This window comes from Balearica regulorum, chromosome 5 (assembly GCF_011004875.1).
Source record: "Balearica regulorum gibbericeps isolate bBalReg1 chromosome 5, bBalReg1.pri, whole genome shotgun sequence".
NCBI classification, from domain to species: Eukaryota; Metazoa; Chordata; class Aves; order Gruiformes; family Gruidae; genus Balearica; species Balearica regulorum.
Genome location: NC_046188.1, coordinates 63,978,130 through 63,999,258, shown reverse-complemented (window position 1 = coordinate 63,999,258; position 21,129 = coordinate 63,978,130). Strand labels below are relative to the sequence as shown.

The 21,129-nt window shown below is 37.5% G+C and overlaps 1 long non-coding RNA gene across 1 annotated transcript in view; it reads left to right on the top strand.

Annotated features, from left to right (window-relative positions):
• The window catches only part of LOC142602121 (uncharacterized), a 94,062-nt gene that overhangs the window by 44,739 nt on the left and 28,194 nt on the right, over window positions 1–21,129 (top strand). The window contains exons 3-4 of the long non-coding RNA XR_012835829.1: window positions 17,063–17,126; window positions 17,715–17,807. This is a non-coding gene — a long non-coding RNA (uncharacterized LOC142602121). The remainder of the gene's footprint in view (window positions 1–17,062; window positions 17,127–17,714; window positions 17,808–21,129) is intronic.

Sequence of the window (21,129 nt, the reverse complement as noted above, 5' to 3'; positions counted from 1 at the left end):
CAACAGCTTTTATATTTTTAAATTATAAGATTATCTGTAGATAACAGAAATCAGTTTTCTGTGTACGTATCTACATGCATGTATGTATTAACATCTACAATTTTCATAATTGTATAGTTTTAAAGCTCATAAGGAGTAAATTATGAGAAATGATGATGTTTTAGCTCATTACAGTTCACTGTTCATAAACCAACCCTTTCAGAAAATAACTAGAGGACTTTCAGATTTACTCAGAGTATCAGCCTCTGGGCAGCAAACAAAACGTTAATCAGGAAATACGTTTCTTCCCAAATTTTTTTTCTTGTTGGTAAGTACAACTCAAAATGGCTATTGATTTAAAATTATTTTTATTCAATAACATAGAATAATACTAAAGGCACTGTTTTGTCAGTGTTTTTCTCTGTTAAGAGCTTGGCCTTAGTCATTGCCTAAATGCTTCTCAACAATTACATGTGCCAGGTAACTACCTGCTGCTTGTCTCACCAAGGCGCAGATAACAGCTTTGTGAAAAATTGCAAGGTCATTGAAACTGAAAATCTCTTACTGACCTGATGCAACTGCTCACTGAAGGCAGCTCTACTTGGGTGTGTCAAACAGTGGGTGAGGTTCCTAACCATACCATCAGAAAAATTAGAGATGCATTGTAGGGCTGCTTGGTCTTTGTTGTGTGTCCGGAAAAGTAGTCGTTGTGAGTACCTACCTCCAAGAGAGGTCTTGCAGATGTAGCTTCTGTAGTGGGAAGAAATCACTGTTAGTTACACCAGAGCTCAAGGGGGACATATGTAGTTCACACTCCCTTCACATGTACCTTTCACAAGTACTCTGCAGAACAGGATTTTCTATTGGGTGGCTTAGGTGCCTCCTCATTCAGCATTTCAGATTTTATTAATTTTGCTAGCACTGTTAATTCTTCCTGTGTATCATATGGGAAGTTAAGTAATTTACCTATCAATTAGGTATGATTTCATTAGCAAGGTATCTAAAAGGTAAGGGCTGCAATATTTAACTCCTTGAAGTCGCACTGTGAGTCTGTGATGGAACACAAAACACACCCGGGCCTCCAGAGTACTGTTTAGTCACATAACTTTTTGGCCAACCCTTCTTTGCCACCTTCCCCTAAAATATGGGCTAGTATAAGTGCAAATCAAAATTCTTTCCCCAAATCCACAGGATGAAGGAGCAATACTTGAAGAAAGGACCTGATGAGTTGCAGCAAATAGTCAAAATAACAATACCAAAGTGGCTGATGCTTTATGGTGTGCACAGAGTGATGTGAGGCAGAGAATTACATAGGGGTTTAGGCTTCTCTATGATGAAGCACTTGCTTAAATTCAAGCATATGAATAATCTTACAGAAATTATTTCAGATTTGTTAAGTTTCATTTAAGCATGTGACTAATAACTCTCCTAGGTCAGGACATTAATCATTTCTGAATGCCTTCACCAGTAGGTAAGATGATCATTGAGAGATGGTCATTTTGTGAATATGGTTTTATAACTCCTTTAAAATACAGATCTATGTCACTGATGACTCATATGATGGAAAGAGCAGTTGAGAAGATCAGTGCTAGTACCAAAATATAACCTTTTTGCTGCATGAACTAGACACACTGACATACCAGTATAACTTCTTCTGGCTTAGTCTGAAATGAAATTCTGTCATGGTACGCATTTTTTCCCCCCTTTCTTTCTTTTCTCTTCTATTGTGATAATTAAGTGGACCCAAAAGTGATTCAGCTCTGCTTTTTAAGATAACCTTTATTTACGACAAATTTCCACTTCGGTCAGCTGTAAAGGCTGCTTTCTGTGTGTTGATTAAGAGGGAATCAAGTCCACCCATTGTAACATTTTTTTTTTCTTTTGTGCTTATTTTCCTACCTATTTTACTTTCTCTTTTCTTCATGCAATTAAGTACCTCCTTTTTATTTCTTAGTTCTTTTTGTGTTAACTTCCATTGTATACTCTATCCTGTTTTTGTTTCCTATTAATGTATATAGACATTTTGCCATTTCTATCTCCTTTTTTTTTTCCTCCCCACTGGACTTATCTTCTCCGTGCCCCTAGCAGAAGTAAAAATATATCACCTCCATACCTAGGAATCCACAGATACTTCATGCCCATTTCTGGGTCCATTACAGAGTCTCTGTTCCAAACCTATTTGCATTTTTGTTCATGTTTGCTTGTTACACTAAAAGCTAAAAATCCCAAAATGTGTCTGTCATAATAACATTTTCATGGAATTGCCCAATCTTATGACTAGTTCATTTGATAAAGCTTGATTAAAAAAATAAAAATAAAAAAAAAAATCACAGAACTACCTCATCTGTAAAGCTACAGACATTTTTATAAAAAGAAGACACTTAGGTTTTATATATCTATATCAGAGAAATATCTTTTAAGAGAATGTTTATATATCTGCTTTAACAACCTATGTGGGGAAAAAAGTAGATTTCACTGTAGATATACAATTATAAATAATTAGAACACAGTGAATAATGGTGCTGAATCATGGACCTCTCTTTCCTTGAGGCAGATCACCAAAACATATAGTGTTTTAAAATTAATTATTTGCAAAGGTCAACAAAATAATTTATGGGACATTTTATGCAGATCAAAGAACTTTTGGTCCTTTTCTAAACTTGTAATAATGTAGATCATCTCAACTGCTGACCTTCAAAAGACCATATTTGACGTCACCAAGTTCTACTGAAATGACTGCCTGCTCATTATGTTCATAGCACAATGAATTTTCTAATCCTCACACCTAAGCAGATTACATTGTTGTCTGGTAGATGCTGCCCTTTCCTTTTTATAAGCACCTTGTCAGACACTAACTATTATTGGGATAGAAATATCTTTTACTGTTCTTCTGAAAGCCTACCATAACTTCTTCTTATGAAGTAGTAGAGGGGATCAAAAAAGAAAAAATCTACAGGATTTAATGAGTAGAAAATGTAGAGGAAGAAAGGGGGTGCTGTTCTTCCCACAGAAGGGTGAGCATGCTGATGAATGACCAAAAACACAGAGCTGTAGTTTCCTGCCTTTCTTTGTTCCTAGAAGAAAGTAACCTGTCACCTTGCCGCTGGTCTGTTTTCACTGTGGTTTTGGTTTTCTTTAAACAGCCTCTATTTTCTATCTCTGTGGCTGAGACAAGATTTGAAAAATTAATATTCTTTAATCCTGTCTCTCCTATTTTTGTGCTCTCGTGCTCCACAGTATCAGAGAAATTCCTGTGTTTCTTAGTTCAAAATCTAGCTCAGTTGCCTGAGTGACTCTTTCACTTCTACTGTGTTCCCGGGACTCTTTAACAAATTTAGATCTTATTCTAAAAAGCTCTTTCATTTAGGCTGAGCTTATTCCAATTTAAATAACTCATGGATGCACAAGTCCTAATAAACATAATTGGAGATGGGGGAAGTTCTAGATCCATTTTGACCTAGTATAACATGTTTTGTCATATAGCATGTTATCCATGTTGAAATTATCTTTTCAGCTATTTAGACAGAAGAAAAGAAAAACACCCACAAATGGGTCTATAGTGATAAATCTGTCTTGTGCTAGTCAAACTAGCACAAGTCAAACTAGCTGCACTTGTCTGTTTTCCAAGGAAAAAAAAAAAAGAAAAACTTTAAAAGCAACATCTTTTAAAATAACAAGGAGAATCAGTACAGTACTTAAATTCACGCAGTCTGTCTGAACGACAAGTAAGGCAACATTTCCTTAACTGTAGTAAAGCTAAACTAGAGACAACCCACAGATATGGGCAGTTGGTGAGTGGGTAGCACTCCAGTACAGTCATGGCTGAGAAGTAATTGCGTTGTAATTGGTATTTTTTGCTTTTGCTCTCACTTACACAGCTTCCAGCAAGTGGATACTCTTCTCCCCCCACACACTCCTCTTACCTGACATGGACTGGGGGAGTGCAGATAACTGAGAGGAATTCTAAAATGCTCCAAAGAAAATTAAATTTTTCTCTCAATATTTTTAAAAGTAAGACATATAAGATATATCCATTTTGTTATTATAAAGATGAGCTGTCCCAGTGTGAAGCCTTTATTAATTGTTCAAAATGTTCACTGCTGCACCAAGTTCTCTACAGTCTTCTCCTTCAGATTACTTTTATCCCACAGTAATTGCCTCTTTATTTCTCAGTAACTTTGTACCAAAGGACAGTGAAAATAGATGGTGCTGCGCTATGAGTTAGCAAACAATCTCAGGTCCTTCTCATATGTATATTGGGGGATTTTGTTTCCAAAACAGATTACGTTTTCTTCTGAAAACATCCTACTCACCAGCCCCTAGGGTGATGTTCACAGTCTTACTCAACTGTTACACAGTAGGTAGGAAGAATCATATGGAACACATTTGACTTTTATGTGGAAAGGCTTGGCATAGTGGCCAGGGAACACCGTAAAACTTCTAGGTTTGAATCTCTTTTGAAGCCTTCAACATTTTGCCTTGAACTCCCCATAAAAGTAATTTTTTCACCCACAGATCTCTCCGTTCTGCTGTCACATCAATGAATCTGCCTGGGTGTTATTTTGCAGGGGAAGAGTTTGGGGAAAACTGTGTGTTCTTCTGGCTTTATTATGGCCTGCTCTTCAAGGACTTGAAAACAAAACTTATATCCGAGGTTCGTTATCCTAAGTCACTACTCTGAACTTAGACTAGATTTAGTTTTGCTCACTTCTCCAAATTTCAGACTTAATCTTTGTACAAGATTGGTTATCTTTGATAGTGAGTCTGATTTGACCTTTTTTGTGTTGTAATACAGCCAACTTTGTTCAATTTTAGGTGCAGATCAGGAATTTCCCAACATTTAAATATGCACCTATGCTTTCTGTATTAGAGGTGCTTTCACTGGCACCGTTGCAGAAAATGGGAGTGGCAGTCAAGGCCATCTGCTAAGCACTGCTATTTTGTATGTCTGTACAAATATTTTATAGGAGCAGAGTTTGCAATGCATGGATTAATTAAAGCACTACAGAAAAGTCAATCATATAGATTGGCGCTAACCAGTGAAAATATTGGCTCCTTATTGAATGAAACAATGCAGTTAGGGTAGCAATTGCAGGGGTTGTATAACTAGAGTAAAATAAATAGCATGCTGCAGAAAATATAGCTAGCCTTACTTTAAGGCAGTGGTAAGCATTAGAGATGTTAACAGTAGTGTTGCCCCCAAGGCATATACATGCAGTACCGTGTCTTTTAGTAAAAATTAGCAACATTGTGAAGAGCATTACAGAAAGCAGACAGGACTGTTGTTCTTGGTTTTGCCTATGCAAAACAGAATCCTAGTGAAATCTACCTAGTGACATCTAGAAAATTAGAAAAATACATAAATATATATATGGATATCTATAAAGCCAGTGAAGCTGGCCAGACAAACATAAATTGCAGCAAAGGTGATGATAGAAAATTGCATCCTGAACATGCCAGTAAGACATTGGTTGAAGAAATAGAAAAGCAGACAAATCCATGGGAGAAAATGTGAATATACCAAACACCTGATCAGGATGTGTTATATTTCACAACTGTCAATCAAGTTTTCTAGGAAAGACCATGGTACCAAATATGTCCACAATCAGTGTGATATGACACATGAACACAACCTTTCCTGGCAACTGAACTGTTATTGCTGTGGATAGTGGTTCAAAATTCAGTATGTGTACATATTTTTGAAGAAAATAAAAACCCAAATATATCCTCATCCTCCAAGTCTTCAAAAGACAAATACAGAACTACTGTAAAACTTAAGACACAAAGACACAAAATAAATCAGTTCATTATGTGGTTTTACTTGACATCAGATACTGCTTGCTGCTGGGAATATTGTTTGACAAAGGACTGATTATAGAAGAAATGAAAGATATATCTTGAAAACTAATGAGAATTTACAAGTCGCCCTTCCTGTAATTAAAGAAATAGAAGGGTGAAGATTATTTCAGTATCTATGAAGTAGAGAAGTAAAAATACCTATAGTATAAATAAAAATATATCTGTAACAGTATTCCCAATATGTTCAGAAGGTTATTAGAATTCTATTATATTATTTGCATTAGATTTTTCTGAAGAATTCAGTGCTGGCAAACTCTGATCCTATTGGTTTCAGGAATACAGTGAGGTCACTAATCTGTTCTTTAGAAATGTATGCCTACAAATTTTATCCATGCAAGTTTGTCCCATTGTTAGGGAAGCTCACATTTTATCTCAAGATCTCACAATAGTAGGAGAGTTCATGACTGTACCCAGTTTGTAAATATTTTGCAGCAAAAAGCCTCCACTTGCGCTATTGTGACTTGTTATTTTTATTACCATTCAAATCTGAAATAGTTGTCAAGAATGGAAACCAGTTACAGAAATTGTATTTTAGGAGTTTTGTTGCAGTTCGGTGTTGATTTCTTTTTTAAATTTCAAATTTACAGCAATAATTTGCAAATTTCTAAATATTTGAAAACTTGTTGAAATGTTAACTTCTAAATTAGAGTTCACTTAGTGCTTCATTTTAAATAATAGTGTTAAGCTTGGTAAGATTATTTAGAATCATAGACTAGAATCATGGAATGGGTTGGGCTGAAAGGGACCTTAAAGATCATCTAGTTCCAACCCCATGCAGTGGGCAGGGACGCCTTCCACTAGACCAGGTTGCTCAAAGCCCCATCCAACCTGGCCTTAAACACTTACAGGGATGGGGCATCCACAGCTCTGGGCAACCTGTTCCAGTGCCTCACCACCCTCATAGTCAATAATTTCTTCCTAATATGTAATCTAAACCAACTCTCCTTCAGCTTAAGGCTATTACTCCTTGTCCTGTAACTCCGTGCCCTTGTGAACGTCCCTCTCCAGCTTTCTTGTAGGTCCCTTTAGGTACTGGAAGGCTGCTATATGGCTTTCTTCGAGCCTTCTCTTCTCCAGGCTGAGCAACCCCAACTCTCTCAGCCTGTCCTCATAGGAGAGGTGCTCCATTGCTCTGATCATCTTTGTTGCCCTCCTTTGGACTCGTTCCAACAGCACCATATCTGTCTTGTGTCCCAGAGCTGGACACAGTACTCCAGATGGGGTTTCATGAGAGTGGAGTAGATGAGGAGAATCCCCTCCCTCAACCTGCTGGTCACACTTCTTTTGATGCAGCTCAGGATACAGTTAGCTTTCCAGGCTGCAAGTCCACATTGCCGGGTCAAGTTTAGTTTCTTGTCCACCAGTGTCCTCAAGTCCTTCTCCTCAGGGCAGCTCTCAATGCAGTCTCCATCCAGCCTGTATTTGTGCTGGGGATTGCCCCAACCCATATGCAGGATCTCGCACTTGGCCCTTGTCGAACTTCATGAGGTTTGCATGGGCCCACCTCTCAAGCCTGTCCAGGTCCCTCTGGACTGCATCCCTTAACTCCAGCGTGTTGACCACACCACACAGCTTGGTGTTGTCGGCAAACTTGCTGAGCATGCACTTGATCCTACTGTCCATGATGCTGACGAAGATGTTAAACAGCGCTGGTCCTGATACTAACCCCTGAGGAACACTACTTGTCACTGGTCTCCACTTGGATGCTGAGTCATTGACTGCAACTCTTTGAGTGCCACCATCCAGCCAATTCCTTATCCACCGAGTGGTCCATCCATCAAATCCATGTCTCTCCAATTTAGAGAGAAGCATGTCACGCGGGACAGTGTCAAACGCTTTGCACAGGTCCACATAGATTACATCAGTTGCTTTTCTCTTATTCACCAATGCTGCAACCCAGTCATAGAAGGCCACCAAATTTGTCAGGCATGATTTGCCCTTAGTGAAGCCATGTAACATAAGGTACAAAAAAATATCATGGGATCTAGTGAAGGGAGCAAGATAAATTGAAATAATATACACAATGATTTAATTACAAAGCTGGTTAATGAATGGAACTAGCTATCGAGATACCAGTTCTCTGTTTTTTATAAGACTGGGTGCTTTTCTGTGTATGTGTGTGTCAGCCTAGTGGACCATTAGTGAAAAGGTCATAATACGTTGTAGTCAAGTAATGATGGTATGTTGAGTCTCTGATGTTTACTTCTGTACTACTTGTTGAACTTGACTTGTGTATTATTGTGTATTTACACATCTAGAGTGAACTCTTACACTCCACATAGACCTATCTTCGACAGCAGAGGCTTCAGGAGAGGGATCATTGCACCTGCTAGATTTGTGGAATTGCAGGCTGCAAGATTTCTGTGGCTTTTAAATAACAAGAGATTCCTGATATAGTCTATTAACTGCAGCAATTGAATGTCTTTGAGAATTGTAGGGTAGTTTGTTCTTCCTTTGAGAAGGGACTGTTTCTGCTGAAAGCGTCAAACAAGAGCAATAATGTGTGATTAATCACGAAATATGTTGTTTCTGAGCCCCACTTTATCTGTTGCATACATGAGTCTCTTGATTTGTTAGAGTTCAGGAGATGCATGGAGAACTGGTCAGCCTTGGGTAGATGGTTCTGATATGCTGGGCTTCTTCCATTTCTTTCCCTCAGATAAACCCATCTAAATTAGTATTGGCTTTTTAAAGGTCATAAAATGTAAAGGGTATTGACTCCAACATACTAGCTCCAACACAGGTGGGGAACAAATTCATGGTTTTCTGCATTTTATTGGTCTCTCAGTATCATATCATTTGTCTTTCAGTCTTTCTACCACATAAGGAGCTCCTCATTCTATGCTACATGTCTAAATTTTCTGTAAAGTGTACTGAGAAAGTAAATATTAAAGAATGATGTTCACAGAAGTTCATAAACTTAATAGACAACTTCCCAAATTCATCTGTGGGAAACTGAAAAAGGGGGTGGGCTAGATGTCGAGCTCTGGATTGCAAGAAAACAACCATTTCTTCATGAATTCTCATGTAGATTAGACACGTGACTTTCCTCTCAACTATAAATAGATACTCATATTCCTACCCCACTGAAACTAATAGCTCAGTGAAGATGGTGCCTAGCCATGAGACAGAATCATTTCCATTTACTTGAAAGCAGTCAACTACCCTGCTCCAGCTGGAGAGAGTTTTGAGTCCTGATTCCCATACTATTTTGATTTCCAAGATAATGCCCTAAGGGTGTACGATTTAGTCTGTCTTCTAGCCTCCTTTGAAGCTTTTCCACTTTGAATAAATAACCAGCAATACACTAGAGAAAGGACCAACACCTGACTGTTTTCTTAGTCTAGGTGAGTGATTTATCACAGGACTTGTAGAGTCAATCTCTCATTCATTCTTCTGATAGGACTAGAGCAAAAGGAAAGGAACATGTGAGCAGCATAAGGTCAGTGCACAGGGAGAAAGAATTTGAATGCAGATATACTCAAATTAAATGTAAGGAAGCCAGCTAGCTAGCTAGGGTGCAGTTGCAGTCTAGTTGAAGTAGCCAAGGGTTCTGCTCAGGCTAATATTTTCTGTTAATTACCAGGGTGAGCATCTTCCACAAAACACTCTCTAAAACCAATTCACTTCATTGGAAAGATGATGATCACTTGCTTCAAAAGCTGAGCCTTTCATAATCAGTCTAGGAAGCCAAATTGCACACAACCCAATGGTCCTTTGAGAGACTGGCTGGGTACCCTGGAAGATCCCAGAGCTGGTGAGCTGTGGACATTTTGGTGTCTTATTAAACTAATAAGCTGATGTCTAAATTGACCCAGAAGTTAATTATGAAGTGAAAAGCACACCTGTTGTATCACTTGCCACCAAACTAAGAGCAATTATATTAATAAAATTTAATTAAAACTTGTAATCAGTGAGCAGCAATCAATTGACACTGAAAATTGAGACTTGGTGTTTGAGTGACTCATACAATACTTTAGCATTTTAGGAACTAATGACATAATCATATATAATTATTTTAAATATTTTATAAACTGCAGTGAATTTCCTAATGCTGTTTGCTAATTATGCAATATAATTTTAAGAAAATTTCATGGATGTAGTATAGCTAGTATGAGTCATTTGTCACCACAAGATTTTAGAGAAGTCCTCACTCCTATAAATAGAGCCATAGGCATTATGTATACACTGTGTCTTTTTATTTAGTGGGGTTTTTTTAAAATATGTGTACCTCTGGTTACTATCGCTATTTTGATATATATAGTAGTATAAATGTTACTTTATCTGAATACTAAACAGTACTGGCAGTAGTTAGAAATATCATGCTTGAGCTACAGCAGAACAATGAGCCTTCTAAAACATTGTGTCTAGGTTATTTCAGAAAAATATCTAAAGCAACTATTCCTAGGTATTATAGAAGCATACAATGAAAGAGTTCACTATCTAGACTAGACCAAAGAATAGGCAATAAAAAAATGTGTGAAGAGATTGGAAATTTTTATGCAGAAAGTCAATGGTAGTACTAAGAGTGGAATTCTTAGAACCGTTATACTATTATTAACTACTACTAATAATAATTATAGTACCAAGAGCTTTGGTTAGGATTAAATTATCATTGTGTACAAGACCAGCAGACAGAAAAGACTTTCTGAAATTATTCTGAATATTTTCTCTCTAATGTAAGAAAAGACACAGATTATTATGAAAAGCTATAGATGAGGCAATATAGGAAAAGCTGTGAAAACAGGAGACAGACTAGGCTACCTATTACCATCTTGGCTACATCTTATTAATATGCTTCATTCTATAAAGATATAAAATAAAGTCCCCATTCAGAATGTTTTCATTCTATGCTAACAGGAAATACATGTCAAACACCTGCTGAAATCTGTGCTCTTATATTCATCTTTAGACACCTGAATAATGACTTTGTTCTTGAAAATGCTGAGCTTTCAATTACTGCCAGTGACACCTGTGGTCCAAAACAAAAGTAATTATTTGCTACTTTTTTCTAGAAAGACAGCCATAAACTTTAATTTAAAAACAAACAAAGACAGCTATGATATTGCCTTTAAACAATCTTAAGTGCTGATTGGATTTGGAAAGTGTGAAACAAAAACCCCAATAAATCTGTAAGTGCCTGAACCCACACATTGGTCACAAGTGACAATGCTTACAGAACCCTTGATCTGACAAAGACGTGTGGGATAAATGTGAGGGATAAAATGCAAAGATACCTTCCTGAAGGTGATAATACTTCTTATGAAGTCTCCAAGACTTGTCATTCTCATTTCATGTACCATTTTGAGGGAGTGTTCTAATACTTGGCCATGGAAAAGGACTTTCAAGCAGGTCTTCCTGCTGAGGTTGAACAACCATGTCCTCATGTGCTTCTGCAGCAAGAAAGCATGCACAGCCCATGAATTTGACTTGTAGGCTATTATTGTAGGTACTCTGGTAAGATTTTATAGACACAGTGAATAAGTTGAAAAGGCTCTTCAGGGTTATCAAAGGAGAAGTTGCAAAGAGTTACTATGCCTTCATCTAGAGTTTGAGCTTAATATCACAGCTCTTTCAGGCAGGTCATTGAAGTATAGGGAAGAACTTTGACTCACCATGCAAGTAGAGTACTTTGAGTTACTTCGCAAGAAAAGAGATCAACCTGATTCTTCCTGACAGTTTAACAAATGAGTCATGCCATCTGTTTTTAATAGTAGTTCAGATGTCCCCAAACTTTCTGTAGATTAACTAAGAAATTACAAATTATTGTTCTGCATGCTCCTATGTCTAGTTAATCTGCACTGAATAAATACCTGTATGCTAATTGTCTTTTCTTTAAACAGTTACCATTGTCATAGTCACTTGTTGGCACAGGACAATACAGGAATTCCTTTTATACTATTGCAGAAAGGAATATATGCAGAAAGGAATCTGAAGGCATAATCACTGAGCTACAGTTTTTCTGTTTTGCATAAAGAAATTAAAGACATCATAATTTAATATTTTCTAAGCACTATTGATTTAAAAAAAAAAAAAAGGAGCTGGCTGGTATGAATTAAGTATGTCGTGTGTAGATAGTCTGATTTTCTTTCTAATGTAAAAATTTCTTCCTGTTTTATTTAGTGGCTGAGTAACTAGTGCTTGAAAGTTTACTGTTATATGCTGATAGCTTGCTCTGAAATATGGACTTCTCATTTTCTGTTGTAGATGGTTGCCCAAGAAATGTATGAAATGAACAATTATGGTATATAGTTTGAATAGAATGAAGCCACACAGATCAGTACACTAAAAGATGTCATGTACTAATCACTAAAACGGACTGCTGAGACAGTAACAGGAAAAAGAATCTGGGAATACTTTTGAAAAATATTTAGTTTACAGGCAACAAGTGCAAAGAAATGGGGGAAGAAAATAGAGAATTTTATTTGCATAACTTAGAAAATGCCCAAAGATGTTAGGGTATAGTTGATAAGACTTGGATTCAAGAAGGACTTCTTAAAAGAAAATGGAGTAACCTCACATATAAAGGCTCTTATAAATAAATAGTTGTCAGTAAGATCACTAAATAAATCACCTTTGACAAATTTGCAGATATTTCTAGCAGGACAACAATAAAGAAGCAGGAAAGATGAAAAAGAACAACTACAAGTATATGAAAACATTCATGATTCTAAGACACTTTCTTGAGAACCAAAAATCCAAGCATAACTGATTTTTTTGAGAGCTGATACCATCAAGTGTTTCATAGTGATTACCTGCTACACTGACTAAGTTAGTTTTCCTGTAGAACACATTCCTCTTCTTCACTATAGACAGTGTAGTCAGGAGAAAGTAAGTTTTTCAAGAAGCTGCACTGGGGGGAGGAGCGGAGGGGCCCTACAACCACTGCTGCCCATCACATGAACGTCCTGGAAATGGGCAGCAGCTGCATTGTACCATGGTGTTCCATAGCCAGATGCCGCAATACTGCAGGAAATCCTTGTAGAACCTGTTGTTGTTCAATGAAGCATTAGTTTTTATCCTGTTCTCTTTTCTGTCTTCCCTTTTCTAGGGCTGGGAAGATTACTTTTATGGGCAGCAGGGAGATCAGAAAGAGAGTACTTTTCAGTTCAGGTTAGGTAACGAGTTCAAGGATTAATTGCAGAAGTTAGTGCACAGGAAGCAAGGGAGTCAAAGTACACTGCACCAACTATCCTATGTTACATCTATAGCCATGTGCTTTTGAGATACAGACATACAATAAGGGAGCTTTGTTTTAAAAAGTGATTCTGCTATTCAAAGGAAGTTGGTGTGTACCTCCCCAAGTGTAAATGAAAGCTGTTTGTTCCATCTTTGTATACACTAACCTTCTCTATAGCCAGGAACCATAAAGGGACTGTTACTGAGTGGATGCCCAAAGCTCCACAGCAGTGAAAGCAGGTTGTCCCAGTTTCCTCAGTCTGGGCCTCTCCATACCCCAGACTAGTGAAATATGCTGTGGGTAATAATCATTGTGGTTATGGGTATATGGGAAGATATTGCTTCAGCTGTCTCCATTAATTATTCATTTATTAGTGGTCTCATCAGGATGAGAGCTTCAGCTCTGGGGCTGGATATCTGGGATAATCTCATTGTCTTTGGCCAGGAAACGCAACTGGACAGTAATTTACAGTGAAATAATGTAACCCCAGCTCCCCAGAACTAACACCGCTGTGCCACATCACATTGTTATTCAAGTGTGAAACAGCTGCCCCTCTCCATCCACCCCAGACTTTCAGCCAGAAGAATTGCTGAAATGTTTTTTCCTGTAAGTTTACAAGACTTTTAAAAACATGCATAAGTTTTGAACATGGCATGTTGCTCAATGATTTTATAGCTACCTTCACAGCCAATTTCAAGCTGCTCTGATAAGACATATCAAACGGCTTTCTTTAGGAAGAAGCCAATATCTTTGCATAACCTTAAAAAGCAGAGTTCAATGCACCTCTTGTTTGGTTCTATGCATGTTTTGCCACAGAACTCTCACAGCTTTCATGACAGCTGTATTTTGTTCTTAAAATAAGCTTAAAAAACAAATGCCTCACATTGAGCTATATGGAACAAAAAATTTAGCAGGAAGATAAATTATTAGTCTAAGTTATTTGAAAGCAGTGAAAAGGAGATTAAATTAATTTGGTCCAAAATAGATGGTAAAAATTTAGGCTAGAGTTTCTCAGTGGAGTCAGTAGGAGTTATTACTTAATAAAATGAATTTGTTGAGTAAAACAGTTGGTGCTGAGGATCCAGAGTTCGTGCTGCACCCTTTTGTGGATGGAGTGGGTTGCTACAGATGAGCTCTACACTGTTTCTGTAGACGGAACACCACCAGAAGCTGGTGTGAGTCTTCTGGTTTAGTTTTACTTTGCATGACCTAAAATTGCTCTTCTATGTGAACCACATTGGTTACATAGACACAGTTGAAAGGATTCACTTCACAGAAAAGAAAAAAAAATCCAGGTTGCATTTACATTAACAGTTTGTTGTGTGGCTCTGGATCTGACAGAGGGATGCCCACTAACACCCCCACCCCACTCCCAATAATCCAATGTATTCTCTCCACTGGATGAGTGGGAAGATGCTGCTAAGGTAGCTTTTCCATTGGCTGTACTACTAGCATGTATCTCAGGCTGCTATCTGAGGTCAGACCACCAAGAAAAATGGTGATCTAAATATGCCAAATCATTTCCTTCAGGTATATTGGAACATCTGTTGTGGGACAACTTCCTTAAAATTCCTGGGTGTAATCCTTCATGTTAGAATTCAGAAGGGAGAGGGGAAGTCCAAACTTTGAAAGTGTCTCCACCAGGAAATAGAACATCTTTTGTTTTACTTTGTAGGTACTGTTTTTGTGGACAAAAATATACCCTATCAACTGTGTATTTGTTTGGTTTTGTTTCCCTGTTTGTTGCATCAATAAAATCTGCACCTGTTTGTTTTGGCACCAGGAACTGTTAGCTGTCTAGCCTGTATAAACATTTCCCACCTGCCTTGCTTATCTCTCCTCCAGTGATAAATATCCAGTACACTTGCTGTGGGTAATTAGAAGGCCAGTTAATTCAGAAGAGGCAAATACTTTCTTTCGGACATCTGCAAACACTTTTTTTTTTTTTCCTACAAGCACTTTTCTATTAGAAATTACAAGAGATGAATTTTTTTAAAAGATATATAGGGAGAAAACAGAAAGCATTTCTAGGTGATGTGCTGTTATGATGAACAGGCATTAATAATTGACATTCGTGGTGAGAGAGAAGGCAGTACGCACTCTGAGGGATTGTGATGATATCATGGTAACCATGAGAGCAAAGCCCGAGTGGTCTGTGATGACGGCAGATATGTGCATAGCTTTATACAAGCTGTTCCTCCGTTGGATGGTTTATATTTGATGGAAATCCGTTTATTAAATTCATACGTAAAATATCTACACATACTCCTGAAAGTTTTCTGGGGACAAGATTAGGTCAGCTCAGTTGTACAAACATGGGGGAGAACAAACTGCTACTAACTTCGAGCATCGCTCCAGTGAAATGAAGCAGAATTTCCATCCTTGTGTTACAAGGGGAATAGCTGTGCTGCAAGGGAGGAACCTGGAGATGAGCGAGCCTGCTTTCCCGGAGAGACAGGTGACATTTTCATCCTGTGTGCCCAGGGTACAGGCTGTTTTATAAGGGATTACAGTCAGCTCCTATGAATTGTTGTAATTACAATTTCCTTTTGTAATCTCCTCTGTAGTCCTATTCCAAGCCTTCCAAATATAGAGCAAAGATGTATCTCTTCTGTGATTACAGACACGCATCCTATTGCCTTTGCATAACTTAAAATCTATATGATCCTACAAACAGCTGCTATAGCTTGTCGTCTTCACACCCTTTCAAACTAGTTTACAGTAACTCCTGAGAAGAATATTCTTTTTTCAGACCTTTGTTTGCCTTGATAATTAATACACTTCTCAAAATCCAAATAGTTATTATTTTCACTCTAATTGTTAACTCAGTTAATTAACTTGGTGGCAACCATTTCAAAGGGCAGCTTTTTGGCTGTCAATGCATAATGCGGGAGGACATCCTCAGGTCCCACTGTTTCAAGATGGTGAAAACAGGCAGCTTCTGAGCTAAGACCGGTACAGGACAGTGGGCCTGAAACCCACATTTAGCTGAGGTTCTGTTGCCTCAGTTTTCTGCTGCCTTTCCTTATTCGTAAGGGAAGGCTGCATGCTAGCAGTGATACAAAGCTGCTGCTTGTTTCAACACGCTTAACTAAGGCTTTTTTGTACATTATTACTTTTTTACTTGTGTTCAGCCATTCTGTTTAGCTGCATGAGCTGGCAAAGCAACTGAGTTCTGACATTAGAGAATCCCTGTGGTATGAGAATTTCTTTGCTGGCAGACAGCTCGCTCTGCCTTCACACCACCAATGGTGACAAGGGACCAGCCGTCAGTAGGTACTGTTCTGTTGTAGTTACTAAGTATGTGTTCCTGGGAAAATAAACATGTAGCACGTAGCTGCAGAGCACTTGACACATAATGTGTTCTTTGTCTCTTTCCTGGTATACGGCTCTGCTGCATAAACCTTTGTTTCGGGTGGTACTTGTTTGGCAGTAGTATTGTTTCAGGCTAAGTATGAGCAGGTATGTCTTGGTTGTCTTGTCCTTTATGCAAAGGATGGCAAAATCCTGAAAACTATGAAATGTAAGGTTCATAGTCTCATCCTCAGCCTTCCAAGATAGGAACTGGGGCCTCACAAGCTGCCATTAATTGAATGATTTTGTGTGTGTGTGTTTGTTATTTCCTATTCTGCCTGAATACACTAGTCAGGCAGGTTTAAAAGTCTTTTTATTTACTGATGGCTTATTTTTATAGAAATACACTCATATAACCTAGGACTGCATACAACAATTGTAAGAAGTATTTGCTCTAAAGTCAAACAAACATGTGCTATCACTTAGAGACAAAGAAATGATGGTTGGAAAAAAGAAAATCTCTGTAATGTTAGAGTTTTAGTTACCATTGCAATGTGAGATACTTAGCAATGGCACATCTGGGTAGTACCTTGTATTAATACATGATCAGTTCAGTATAGCTTGTGGCATCTCAGCCGTCACTTTCCTTCAAACTGATTTTCAGGGCTGCAGGAATTTCCATGAAATGCTGTCTTAAGAGAGGTGTAGGTTCTTTGACATTTAGTTATACCTTTATTGTCATAATTTCAGGTGGGAAGAGCAGGGCACTTTCCTGAGCAAATGAAGTGTCCCAGTCCCAACTGAAGGATAAGAGGTAAATATCAGACCTTTGAAAAATGTCCTAGGAATTTTCCTCTTTTTCTTAGTTCTTGTGTAATGTCCTTCTTAAAAAAACATGGACACTTGACACATGTATTTCATATATATTAAAATCTGTGATAGAATGAGATCTGAATTCATAAATGTGTTATCACTCTTCACTGTCCAGAGGGATGCATAAGGATCACTGACCGAGTTCCTCTCTTTTTCCCATACAATTTCTGTAGCCTAGTTATCTGAATTCTCTCTTATACTTTTCCTGTTTTCATCTCTATTAGTATCATTTCCACATAACTTAAAATGTTTTTTCATTTCTCCTACTCACTAAAATATCAGGAATGTTTTTATTAACCTTGGTGACAGCATTTTTTATTACAATAAGCATTTTGTTGGCAAATACCCAAACATTTCACTGTATAAAGTGTTGCAGTTGTTGATGGCTCTGTACAGGAGGCCCCACAGTTTTCTGTGTTTAGTGTGCAGACATATAACATTTTAGAAGAAAGTCTTTAGAAATGGATAAGGAAAAAGAAATATAATGAAAATGTACCTCATTTGTTTTTCTCCCTCTTTCCCTCAGAAGTAGAAAACAAGAGGAATACTCAACATTTTGTGTAAAGGCAAAATAAAATTCCTGCACATCCTGGGGGAAGGGAGAAGGAAGGTTCAGTGACAGGTAATTTTGTGTTCCATCTTTATGGATTACAAACCCATTTGAGGTAAGCACTAACTTTTCTGGTGTCTGGAGCACCTATGTTGCTGATTGATTGTCCTTTTTCACTTGCACTTAGTCTTCAACTTCTGTGGCCATAAGGTAGGTTAAAAGACTAGTTTCTACAGGTTCTGAGGATCAGCCATTAAGGCTGAATAATTTTCATTGTATTTTCACCCTGTTTTTTCTCTCAGGGTTGAAGAACTAATAGGTGTGTTGTTTAGCAACTGAAATGAGCCTGTTTTGTTCCTATTAACATTCAGATTTAGCTCAGGAGAAAGTACTCATCCATTTCAAATATCAGCTTTGTGCCAGACCAGCTATTACAGACCTGGAAGGTCACTGTAAAAATTGGCATTAGTTTCCCCATTGAAAAAAGTAGGAAACGTATAGTACTGGCACAAACCCAACATTTCCTCTTTTAGATCAAGAGGTTTAAGTATACACCGTGTTTGTAGGCTGATAAATGAGATCTCTTCCAAGGAAGCTAAACTAAATGTTTTTTTCTATTTGCTTTGTATAGGAATTGTTCATTGAGGACTGAGCATGTCTATTTGAATAGCACATTAAACAATTATTTGCTCATTTAGGCCACATTTTTTCATCTGTTTCAGTAAGAGTGCCAGGTCAGACTGTTTCTGCCACATTGTCAATAGTTCATTCCTGTCCTGTGTAGTTATTTTCTGCAGGCTTACTTTTAGGCTGGATGAGTTCCCTGGTGCAGTTTACATGGTTTTATAAACAGTTGTGCGAGTTATAAACGTCGGGGGAAACAAGGAGAGAAGAGAAGGGTACATGGTAAAAGATTCCACTGAGCTGAGAGGAATGTCTGTGGAATCATGACTTTAAAACTGTCCTTGCTAGGATGATCTTGCTGCCTCCTTTTTGAGTCTTACAGTGTGTCTAAGTAAAAAGCTTTATCTTAGAATTCAGCTCAGGTGTTTTGCTGCACACAGGCTCTATGTTCTCTGTCTGCGTTCAATATCGATTTCTCATCTCACTTGGTTTCCCAGGATTTCTTAATACTTCCTTTTCAGATTTTAGACAGTTGCGCTGATTTGTTTTGCTTTATATGAAACATTTTAGACTATTCTTTAATCTACTTCTGTGTATTGATTTTCTTGTCTGATGTTTCAGGTGTAACAAGAAAGTTATTTTAGTTTTGAAAGGAATATCACTGAAATATTTTTCCATTAGTTTCAATACAACATTGTGGCCAATTACATATTTTTCCATGTTGTTAAAAATAATAATGATATACTTTTATATACAGATATTGTGGGTATTCAAACAGGGTTCACCCTCCAAAATCAGATACAAAGGTATTTTATGTCTCTGTTTTACTTTGGTGATTATGTTATTTTATTAACATTTTAGAATTATTTATGGGTAGCAGATTTACATATTTAATATTAAAAATTAAATTTTAAATGGGAATTATTAATTGAGGCTATGAATCTCTTTCTACAAAGCACACTATATAACAATTCTTAATGTGAGATTGTTTCACAAAGTATACTGTATTAGCAGAGGACAGGCTAGAAATTTGACTCAAATTCCACTGAAGATGATGGAAGTCTCTGCATTGGTACTTAGGGGGGACACACACTGGCTAATTATAGCTTATGCTAAATCTCCCTAATTTCTCACTATAGTTAGTGAAGAGAGATGAGCTTCTCCAAGGGATGGTTTAGAGCAGAAGCCTAGCATAGCTGTTCTTATTCATGCCCTGGAGGATCATGTGGTAGCCTCTTCAGTCTCTAATTATCTGTATAACCTGAGGATTCTATAGCATCCAGTGCCATAGCAGCTAATCCTTCACATGTTAATTAGATCGGTATTAGGGTATAAAATAACAATATTCATTTTAACTTTACATAGAGTAGAAAGTTGCCACGTAGGTAGGTTTTATAAAAATGTCTGTTATAAAATTCCATAAAGCACATTATTATTTTCTATAAACATACATAAAGACAATAAAATTAGCAGCAGAATGTTTAAGCTTGCTTTTAGGCAGATTTCTTAAAGATAAATAAGGGCTCAATGAAAGAAGAAAGTGTCCCATTATTTAGTACTTAATAGGTATCATTACTTCCTAACCCTGATTAGTAAAACTATTCTTCTTGGTTCAGGCATGCACACTACACACACATACCATTTTGTAGAAGAAAAGTCTGCAAGATTTATTCCATCTTGCCTTTGAGTTTTAAAAGGAAAAGATTAAAAAATGTAATAAGTCTGGGTCAAGGCATTTCATGTCATAAAATACATGAGGTCTTGGGCAAGTATCGCAAGTCCCAGGGTCAACAGGGAAAACAGTTCTAATGGTTTCATCCTGAGTCCCTGAAAATGTAAGCTTTTAGTTACCTTTAGTCAAATCAGAACACTATGTATTCTTGTTAGGTCAATTCTTTTATATTTTTTTTTTTTTTAATTTTTTCAAGGATTATATAGCTCACTTCCTCAGTTCAGCTGGGCTGTCTAAGAATCTTCTACTTCCTCCACCCTGAGGCATTCTCAGCTTTGCTTTCAGTACAGTTATCAGTTCCACATGTCATCAAAGGAATACACAGGTTTTGGGTGACTGTTGAATATTGTTCTTTCAGTTTCTCTTTCTCAGTTTACTGAGCAGCTGCATAGGAAAGAACCACCCAGTGATGTTTAAACCATGCAGATATTTAAATTGTTTTCTCGTTAAAACATTAATATCTAAACTATTAATTTAATTAAGGCCTATATAATCCTATGGCAAATACCATAACATTGTAAAAATTACAAGGTTCACCACTGTCCACAACCTGAAAACAGTGCTGAAAGATGTACATTGGAATCAAACCACCTACTAAAAAAAATAAAAGTCAGGTAAAGTAAGCTACATCACTCTGGTATCAATTAACGTTATACCAACACTCAAGATGAGTGAGGCTGCGCTGGAATGTACGTATTTTTCAGCAGCAGTGCTGGTTTAAATAGCCTGCACCTCCAGCTGCTAATTCCTCCCTTTTCCTTTCAGTGTGCTGGGATAGCTAGTTGTGCAGCTGTGAAGCTCAATCAACTCAAAACCATTATTTTCTCTGCTGGGTTACTTGTCAGTGAGGTCAGTTCCCCGCTTTGGTTCACAGTGTGGATGAGTAACCACTTAAGCCAGGTCAGCAGAAGAAAGAACAAAATGGCGGGGATGAGAAGCCAGGATGCTTTAACAGGCCAAAGACTGTCAAAAGTTTTAGAGACAGTAAAGAAACCTTTCACATCTTCCCATGCTGGTAAAGCTCAAAGAATCCATATT